We start from the raw sequence: 10452 nt of genomic DNA on the forward strand, positions 1-10452 counted from the left end.
TGCTTTTATATGTACCAATCCTGGGTACTCTGAATTTCTGCTTATGGCCCTCTGAGACCTATCTTTTAAGCTGGAGGGAAAGCTAAGACATGCTTGGTTTTTTTTTTTTTGTTTTTTTTTGTTTTGCTTTGTTTTGTTTGTTTTGTTTTGTTTTTTTGGGGGGTTTGTTTGTTTGTTTGTTTTGCCAACTTTGGTATGCTGCTGTCATTCCCTGCTTTACCTCTGCAGATTCCTGCCTGGGGCAGAACAGACTTACATACAGCCCTTTTCTCATAGGCTGGTGTAAGGGACACATCAAGTTGTACCATCATCTAGATTGCTCCAAGCCAGAGGATGGTGTAGCTGCGATGCACTACAGCTCATCCCGGGTGCTGGGAAAAGGGCTGATATTTGGTTACACTGAGCACTTCTCTGTGGACAGGACAGGAAAATGCTGACATCATCTGCCAAGAAAGCCTCAAAAGGGTCTCGTACTCATATCCTTCTGCAGGAACGTACTGCATGGCATGTAATCTGTGGGTACTCATAGTCTCCAAGGGGACATCTGATTATATTAAAGGTGGATGACACACCAGACCTATGCTTCCTTACTCAACGTGAGGCTGGAGAAGAGTCTTCCAGCTCCAGTGCACCATCTTTTTAGAAATTTACTCTTTAGCTTGCCACATGGATACCATAATCAGTCACTGTAACTTTAGAAGAGAAAACAACACTGGAGGCTTGGAGTCATCAAACTTCGTGCTGATGAATCATCAGGCTGCAGGCTTCTGATATAAAAAAAAATTAAAGAAGCCCTACACTGCTTGGGCTTGAGGAAAATGAGTGAAGTTTTGTGACACAGGTCGTGATCCACACCGTGCTGCCTCCGGGCTGACTGATTGCATAAGGAGAGCTGAACTTACTCAGATCGGAACAGGAACAAAGACTGTACAAGGATCAGAGGTGCCTGCTGACCACCACCGTGGTCACTGTATCCTTTCTGGCCCCCAACTCCTGGCACAACTGAGGAAGGGCACCAAAGGGCATAGGAAGGTACGGTGGAGGGTGGTGTTTCAACCCCCAGTTCTGGATGGCCCCACCACGGGACATGCAGCAACATAGCCATCAAAAATGTACTGGGAAAACTAGTAAGGGTAGCTCTCTATCACACAGCGTCACATGCAAAAAGAATGAATTAAAGCAAATATATAAAGACCGGAGTTTCATTAAATATCCAGTAGCTGCGAAGATAAGAGTTTGTTAGACAGAGGGCAGTCTGGATAGTTTAGTACCAAGGACCTCATGCAGTCATTTCCCAGAACACAAGGGGTTTGCTGTCTCATCACTCAGCACAGTTTTTACTGATTTTAAGGCCGAAAACATCTTAGCCCAGATTTTATGTGAGGTTTGTATCTTCTTGGGAGCAAGGGAAGGAAGTACATAACACCCTCTGGTCTCTTCAAGTACAGAACTGTTTATACAAAAGCTAATTCTGACGTGATGGAAAGGTCCCATGTGCTCTCAGAAACGTGTGTTAGGATCCAGAACTACCTCATCCTGTGACAGTCCCTCCCCAAACCCGTCCCAGTAACACTCCACAACCCTGATCACACTCACTCCTAACAAGTGGACTGGCAGCAATGGATGATTACCTGGGTCACCTCCATTGGGGCAGTCCCTTCAAGGTGCAGAGGACCTATTTCAATTTTGGTGTGGTTTGCTTGTCCTGGGGTCACCAGGATTGCAGAATTAGCCCTTGACACTCTACAGAGGTCTTTGCACACCAGTGAGACAAAATTCAGCAAAGAGTCAGTTGGGGTCTGATGTGCTTGCCATGGTGCAGAAGAAGGATCCTGGTTAGACTCATTTTAGGTAACAGCTCCTCAAAAATGTGGTGAATCTGGTGAAGTCTTGTTGAACACGAGTCTGAGTTGCAACAGGAAAACTGCAAATGCTTTCGCCCCTTGCTTTTGTTTAATTCTAAAAATGCCTTTGGGTGACTGAGAAGTGGTGTATGCTTTCTTGCTCTTCACTGTTGCGAAGAATGAGAATAACGTTCATCGAATGGAAGTAAGCAAGCACAGATATGGTAGGGACTTGGACTGCCACATTCCTTCAATGCTTTTTGAATGTCTAAAGGAGTGAAGCATGTGCATCTACCTCCATGTGAAATTTGGCAAATTGTCAGAAAACATTTCTTGTGCCTACTGTATGAGTTTCAATCCACCACACCCAGAAACCTCTCAAGACTGGTAGGTCTTGAGTGCAGACGTGGATGTTCCCTCCCATATAACACTCCTCCACTCCCTCCTTCCTTCACTAAAAGATCTACCACCGCTGTCTCTTGGGTATCAACCTAAGTTTTCTGCTCCATGTCTGCAGCTATGGTTTTAATCACATCTTTCTTGTTAGTTCAAGAAAATGTCACTGTTGCTTCCCAACCCCTCAGTTTTATGAGTGCACGAGTATGTTTGTTGCACAGAGCCTTACAAGTGATGGGATTTAAATGGAAGCATTTTACCCAGCCAGAGCAGAACGTACCTCTTTTTGACTGCACACATATCACTGCCTTAAAAATGCAATACTTCATGTAATTTTGATTCTGTCAGTAAAGTCTCCATGGAAAATGTCATCTGGGCTTGGCTGTGATATATTGATTAAAAATGTCCAGTGTAAAGAGGCAAGGAAAACAAAGCAAGAAAAACTCAAGTCTCTGAATGAAAGCTTGTATTCTCAAGAGGAAATGAGCACTGTGTGGAATGCAAACATTTTCAGCTTGTGGGAGACAGATACTGTGTATCAACAAATCCAAAATATTTCTGGATTACCTGATCTTAACAATTCAATTTTTAGTAGGTATAGTCAGATGCCCACAGTCTGAAATGACAAGAGTAAAAACAGATCACTCACCTCAAGCTTTCTATTACCAGTTCTTTGCTGCCGTCCCCAAGCAGGTTAAGCTATGCCAATGGTAAAATGACTTACAGAATTTCCCTGGTGCAGGCAGGCTTGAAGAAGAAAAGAATCTATTGCGATTCATGTAAGTGAAAAACTCATGACATTAAGTTGCTCCCCGGAGCCATTGCTAAATGAATAATGCATAAGCAGTGTCAGTGACCCTCCCTTCCCTTAACTCAAGCACAAGAAAAAACCACCAGCAGTGGAAGGTGTCATTCAGCCTGGTGTGAAACTACCCAACAGGATGAGTCCTGGGCCGAAAGAGGTATCTGCTGCTTCTTTATATGCGGATTACTTTCCCCATGACCACTCACTCCCCTCTAAATTTTTTCTGCTCTGCGGATTTACACACTGAAAATATGCAAAAGGGAAGGAGTATAAACTCTCCCTTCGTGGTATCACTGGCTTGCATATTGCAGCTCAGCAGTCATGGACAGCATCCAGCACTAACGCTCAAAGAGAGCTGCCGTATTTATGACATATCCAGCCTTGCAAGAGCATGAAGGCTGGCGAGCGGTGATTGAAGCAGAACTGAATGAAATATATACTATGAAGAGGACAAAAATTGAATGTTTTTGAGCCTGAATTCCTAAATAAATAAGGTTTATGCAATCCTGTTTGTCCTAGGTGAGGATGCCTGCGATAGGATATTCCCTCCACACAGCCCACACCAGAGTTTGATCCTGCTGACCTATTGTCAATGGCTTCTGGTAGAGGCGGAAGCAACTGACTCCTTCCATTTTGGATGGAAACAGATGTCAATGTCTCATGGGTGGAAAGTTTCATAAATTCACTCTTTGTTAGGCATCAGGCTATCATCAAAAGAGGACATGGGCTTCTGAAAACCACACCCACATGTTCTGCAGCCCACAGAAACTCCTCTCCACAATCAATCTACACTGACTCTTGCCAGTCTGACAAAATCTCTGTGTATATTTCAGTGTATTTGTCAGCTTAAAAAAATGAACCCTATGCATTAGGGTTGATGAGCCGGTTGCCTGGAAAGAGGTCCCTGTGAGCAGTCATAGAGTCCAATTCAGTCACCTATTCATTTCTCTGAAACTAAGTGTAGATGCAGCTTCTCCTCCATGGGAGACAGGCTACTATCATCCTACTCAGGGCTTGATGAGGGAGTCACTCACCTGGGTCACGGGGAATACTGTTCTCCATCCGACACTCCCTGTGTCCATGACTTCTTCTGAGTTACACCAGTGGAATGGGTTCTTGAACTGTTTTTCAAGATCTACGATCGTATACGTATTGCAGAGACAAAGAAATACATACCAATGAATGGAATGATAACAAAGAGAGCCAATTACCTGTGTTTATAAGCAATGTGATTATGGTGTAGCAGTGGTAAGTGGATATTCACTGCATGTTGTTGAAAAGGATGACAGCGTTCAGGCTTTTGCATCCTTCTTTATAACACAAAAAAGAAGAGGGGACAGTTTTCAGCATAGTGGCTAATAACCAATGCCTCCATCCAGAGGAGGCTGTGAGCACACTGTCTGATGTTCAGAGGTGAAAGAGCACCAGCAGCTTGCATTTCATCACTTTGAAAATCAGATCACTTGCTCAGGGGATGCTGTGATTGATAATGCCAGAACTTGCTACAGAAATGTCCGTGCTCACACGTCTGTGAAGAATGTCTAGAACAGTAGTCCAGGACTAGGAAAGATGTTTTGGCCTACAGTGCATCTGAACAAAGCGAAACTCACATCAGGGCACTGATTATTTCAGGTCTATGGATTTGAAAAAAGACCTCTCTCCCCATTCACAGCATCAGCTTTCACTCAGAAAACCTCCCATACAGTAAAAACTTTTGACTTGATTGCAGCTGCTAACTCAAGATTAAACGTACGACCAATGTGTAAACTGAGATCCCTTTGAATTTGAAGAAAGCCTGAAGCAATGATTCAAAACAATGTGAACTTTCAACTTGAGCTCACTCAGGGCTGTGGGCTCCTCAGCTGTGAAGCTGTGTTTTTTTAAGCCTTTTTTTTTTTTTTTCTCTCTTTTTTTTTTTGCTACGGGCTTCATTATTTTGCAGAAGCCAGGTCTTTCTGCCCTGCAGGGATCTATCTATCACTGCTGACTCTCTGCGACTTCTCCACATGGAAGAAGTAATTGGATTGTACTTTCTGCACACTGCCAGGACAGCAGGGAAACCCAGAGCTGCAGGCTGGGGAACTGAGGGTCTAGAGGGTAGAGAAGTATCTGATGCCCAAAAAATCTAAATGCCAGAGTCTAACCACAAGGTCATCCCTTTCTTTCCACAAAGTGCTGGGATGTGCTGAACTGTGCTCACCAGAGATTGCACTGGAACTTGAGAAGATCCTTGAAGCCACCAAAATAATCCCTATTGAAAAGAATCCAAGGGGCATTAAATATCCATGAATATATGAAACAAATAGCCATGCAAGGGGACGCTACTGGCTGGGGACTTTTCTTTAGAGTGCAATACAGAGACATCACTGCAAAGGGGCGCTGCCACAATGTGGAGGTTTCCATATGCTACCCCATAGCTGGGGTATGGGGTTATGCAGTCCTTCAGCCCAATAGAGAGAATCTAGTTATTTCATAAATTTAATAAATTTCAGGACAGGGTTGCACTGGAATCCTATTGTTACCATGTTCCTTGCCTGCTTTGAGGAAAGGCTTGAGACTGCTAAGGCTCTATGCTGCAAACCTTTCAGACGTCAGTAGGTTTGTTCTTCTTTAAATGAATGCCTGCTGTTGCCAGCCCTCTGCTGGCTGTAGTGTCCTAGTGGTCCCCCTTCCTCACCTTAGACCCAAACTTAAAAAAGAAGCTCTTCAGTTTTTGGAGTGTTGCTTGCAGCTGTATGAAAGGAACTGTTCTTCTCTGGGAGCACTACTCCAAGCAGCTCTTCCAGCTGCCTGGTTATCATCTCAGTCATAGAATCGTAAAATCACAGAATTACTCAGGTTGGAAAAGACCTTAAAGATCATCGAGTCCAACCACAACCTAACCATACTACCCTAACTCTAACAACCTTCTGCTAAATCATGTCCCTGAGCACCACATCCAAACGGTTTTTAAACACATCCAGGGATGGTGACTCAACCACCTCCCTGGGGAGCCTATTCCAGTGCTTAACAACCCTTTCTGTAAAGTTTTCCTGATATCCAACCTAACCTCCCCTGGAGCAACTTGAGGCCATTTTCCCTCATCCTGTCACCAGTGAGAAGAGACCAACCCTGCTCTCACTGTCTCTTATGACAAAGAGATTCACAGACCTGAACTGATTGTCACCAAAAGGCATGATAACAGGATGTGTCTCCTCTGCTCTGGACATGCTATCTCCTCCCTCTGCCATTGCAGCAGAGGCTGAAGAGTGTGATCCCAGCTCTTACATAGGCCTGTGCTGTGGCCAGCCCCATGCTGGACTTCTGTGGGGACTTCTCTGCACAGTGACTGTACTACACCAGAATAACATCCCAACATTTGTGCTCAGGAGTAGCAGAAGAATTTCTTATGCAGGTTAATTTGTGCTTTTCTCCTAAATAAATAATTGTGTCAACCTTGACTGGGATAACAGCAATGACAGACAGGGAAAAGAACTCTCAGCTCTTTTTTCCCACTCACTAAGAACACAAATCTGCATGATGAGCCAAACTCATCTGTTGCAAAGATTATTTGTTATGTGAAACAGCTAGAGCAGCAGAAAGAAGCTGTTCCTGGAATTTAAGAGGAAAAAGATTGTTCTTTGCAGCAGTGAAACACAAGCATTGTTCCACTCAGCAGACTAAAATTCACATTAAAATATGACAGTTGCAAAATGTGGGGGAGAACTATCAATTCAGGATTTTTTAAGCAGTCCTGGAGCATGCAAGCTGATATTTTGAAATAATAATGGAGAATCTACAGTGTTCTGAGTTGTCAGCATTTCTGAGGAGGCAGATTCAAAGGGCTGTCTCCCAAGCTCTCTCTGAGGAGACGAACAAACAGCCCAGCTCAGGGTGCTGTACTTACAGAGTGGGTAAGTTCTTCTCTTTCTTTGTTATGTTTCTTTAAGCAATTCCATAATTTAAAAGTTGCTGTGATGGAAAAGCAAAATTACACAATACCATACAGAACTCTCCAATGGATAGTATGAGTTGGCACATTTGTATATGTTGCAATTTAAGGTATATCTAAAAGAATTTGGAGCTTACTCAGAGAAAAAATCTTTAGAAAGAGGACTCGTGGTAATGAAGACCATTGAGGCAGCCAGAAATAGCATTTAAACCATTACTAGGAAGATGTTGGACATCAAAGAAATAAAATCGATCTTCCTGCCTTCTGTCCCAAACATCACTTCTCCAAGACAAGCCCCCCCTTTCTCTGTCCTGACAGCTACATGATCTTTCTTGTCCTCATTTACGTATGCTGCACACCATCTTTGTGACTAACCTCACTCACTCATCTGAGCTGCTGTCAAAGTTTGGAGTCAATAGGAGCACAACTGGGAAGAGGCAGTGATGCTGTGAAAGGCACTGACATCAAATAAAGTTGGACCTGAAATGTGTGAGCAGCTGCAGATGCTGGAATTCCTGTATACGGTATGGCTGAGGCCAAACTTGCTATCATAACAAAACATGGGTTTAAAAAAACCCTGCCTTTAACTCCCAAGAGGCTTGTTTCTTCTAAGCCTCTTGACAGTTGTTAGAGAGTAGCTCTGCCACAGGAGCGACCATACAAAATATGGCCTGCTGGAGTAAATGCAAGAGGCAGTGCTGGGAAAAAAAACTACAAGTGTTTTGCTTGCTCTCTGAATACAGCCCTACTTCTGCAAGTGGCAGTGGATGCCACATCTGAGGGTATTTGACCCTTTAGTTCTGTGGTTCCCTCACCTTTCAATGCTCTCTTTAGCAGCTCTCTTGCTGCTACCCATTATTAACCAAGCCCAACTGTTTTCTGAAGCTCCATGCTTGCCATGAGGCCATGCTAGAATTTGAGGCAGCCCCAGAGAAGCTGATTAGCAATATCCTATCCTATCCCTGAGGAGTGCCATCTTCTCTAAAGGAAGAGCACTAGGAGGCCTTTATTTACATCCCATTATCTGCTGTTTCAGTGTTGATAATTTGTATAGAAAATCTTGATTTTGCTGTACTTTCAGGTAGGCAGTAAGATGCAGCCAGAGAGGACACAGCCAGCTTTCATCTGCCCCAACTTATAACCCTGTCCTGTAGTAACATCCTGTAGTTAGTGGCATCCGGGAGGGCTTGTCTTGACAAGCCATGCTGGCAAAACCACAGCCACGCTGCTAAGCACTGCTACTAGGGTACCAGAAGGATAAGATGTCTGAGTGGTTTTGTGTCATCACAGAGCAAGAGGCTCTAGCTGCAGAATATGGGACTCACTTGCTATGGGACAAGGATAGAAGCAGCAGTCCCAACACCAACGAGCAATGCCTTTCTCTAATGACTCTTACTGCAACATACCCTGATGGGAGATCTGCACAAGTAAGAGCTAGACTTGGGACTGCTACAAAAATGGAGGTGGCTGGGAAACTTGCTTGCCTCCAAGAAACCATGGAACAGCTCCCACTGACTGTAGCAGCCACCACCATGCTGCATGTCTGGCATTTAAAATGTGATCAACATGCAAGGTTGTAAGCCTGCACCATTTCATTTTAAAATTAAAGTCATTTTCTGACTAATAGGAGCACATTCGCATTTGGAAACCATAGGGCACTTAGCTTCTTTTTCAATTTCAGTGCTAGAAAAAGGAAAGGAACAAAGTGCCAGGAAATATTGTTTCTTGGCTAAACTCTTGTAGACGAAGTTTCAGTCCAGAGCGGATTTTTTGTGTGACTCAGTAGTAAATGTCTGAACAAAGAGCTTTATGATATAGTGGCAATTCTATAAAAAGAATTTAACTCTAGCTGTGCTGGAGGTAGTTTAGAAAACTTCTTGAATCTTTTTTTCCCTCCTTCACAGCAGCACTTGCAAATGGATTGAAACCTTCCTCAGGGATTTCTGAACAACGTGGGTAAAAAAATTTAAGTGCTTTGTAGTCTCGATGGGAAGACTTAGTATCAGGGAGAGGAGATAATTTGAATTACTTAGAGCAATCATGCTTTTGAAAGCTTTACTTCACTCCTGTGAAAACTAGTTTGTAGCAAAATTACCTTCCAAAAGCTTCTTTGCATGCTCCCCTAACGAACTTCTGATTTACAAGTAGATTGTAGATACGACTTCTCTCACATGGTATGTTTCTTCCTCTTATTAAAGGTGGGTTTCTGTGTTGGGAGAAACATTATGTTGCATGAATGGCTGTTGTGGAAGAGCTATTGCAAATATCACCGTTTGTAACACTTCTGCTGTTCCACTCAGAAACTCCACATTTTACTCTTCCGTGGAGAAGAGGATATTGGTGTGTTATCAAGCCTAAAGCATTGTTAAGATTGACTGCAACTAATCACTAAAATATGCCTTTTTATCTTGGAACAGTTGTGAATCTTCGTCATGTGAAAAGTACTGCCTACTTCAAAATCTGTTTTGTTTCTGTTTTTTTTCTTTTTCCCAAACTTAGATCCAGGCTTGTCTGCCTCCCTCATCCACATACTCATTAAAATCATCAGAACTAAGGGTGTGAGAAGGATGGGGCCTCAAGTGTCCAACAGTGAAAAGATGGTGGTGCATGTCTCAAAAGCAAGACAGGTCAGATTTCAGACGAAGTAGGGAAAACTGCTGAAGCAACACAGGCATCCAACACCAGTCCCACCAAGGCAGGTGTGAAACTATCTCATCGCTGAGATTCCTCTCTCTCATTGCTGAGGATGCAGCTTCAACCGCAACACATCCCATCTTTGATTATCGAGGTAAGGCTGGGACATCAGTGTGAGAACTGGCCAATTTTTATTTACTCTCCACAAATAGCTACTTTGTTATTCTTGCCATTCTAGCTTTTATTTTAGTTTTTTTCTTTTTCTTTTTTTTTCTTTTCTTTTTTTTTTCCTTTTTTCCCCATGAAAGCCATCATATTCCCTGGAGGCATTCAAGGCCAGGCTGGATGTGGCTCTGGACAGCCTGGTCTAGTGGTTGGTGACCCTGCCCACAGCAAGGGTTTGAAACTAGATAATCTTTGATGTCCTTTTCAACCCAGGCCATTCTATGATTCTGTGACATTCAAGTATCTATGGCAAAACTACTTAGGGTAGTGTTTTCAGACTCTACAGGTCTCTGAGTTGGAGTGAGTAGTTTTTTGAAAGATAATGCTGAAGAAAGGGATGACATATACTTGCTGTTGCTTAGAAAACCAGCCCATCACCCAGTGCTGTTACTCAGCAAAGCCACTTTGAGTTACAAGATGGAATAAAAGTTACTTTAAAAGAACAAATGAAATCAAATTGTGCTTCAAGGCATTAACAGGCTTTGTAAAAGGTTGCAATAGGAATAATATCCCCTTCTGACACATTACTTTATAATTACAGATTATGGAGCTGCTTGTATCTTTCTATGACGGATCTAGTGCTGACACCCTTAAATACAGGGTAAGTGATTTTTTTT

At 43.1% G+C, this 10452-nt stretch overlaps 1 long non-coding RNA gene across 17 annotated transcripts in view; it reads left to right on the forward strand.

The window, feature by feature from the left end:
* The window catches only part of LOC101751251, a 103325-nt gene that overhangs the window by 59954 nt on the left and 32919 nt on the right, over positions 1-10452 (forward strand). For 13 of the 17 annotated variants that reach the window (XR_005857280.2, XR_005857273.2, XR_005857271.2 and 10 more), the window contains one exon: positions 9476-10436. This is a non-coding gene — a long non-coding RNA (uncharacterized LOC101751251). The remainder of the gene's footprint in view (positions 1-9475; positions 10437-10452) is intronic. The other 4 variants (XR_006937139.1, XR_005857270.2, XR_006937140.1 and 1 more) reach the window with 1 other exon arrangement.

Source organism: Gallus gallus, chromosome 2, assembly GCF_016699485.2.
Source record: "Gallus gallus isolate bGalGal1 chromosome 2, bGalGal1.mat.broiler.GRCg7b, whole genome shotgun sequence".
Classification (NCBI taxonomy): Eukaryota; Metazoa; Chordata; class Aves; order Galliformes; family Phasianidae; genus Gallus; species Gallus gallus.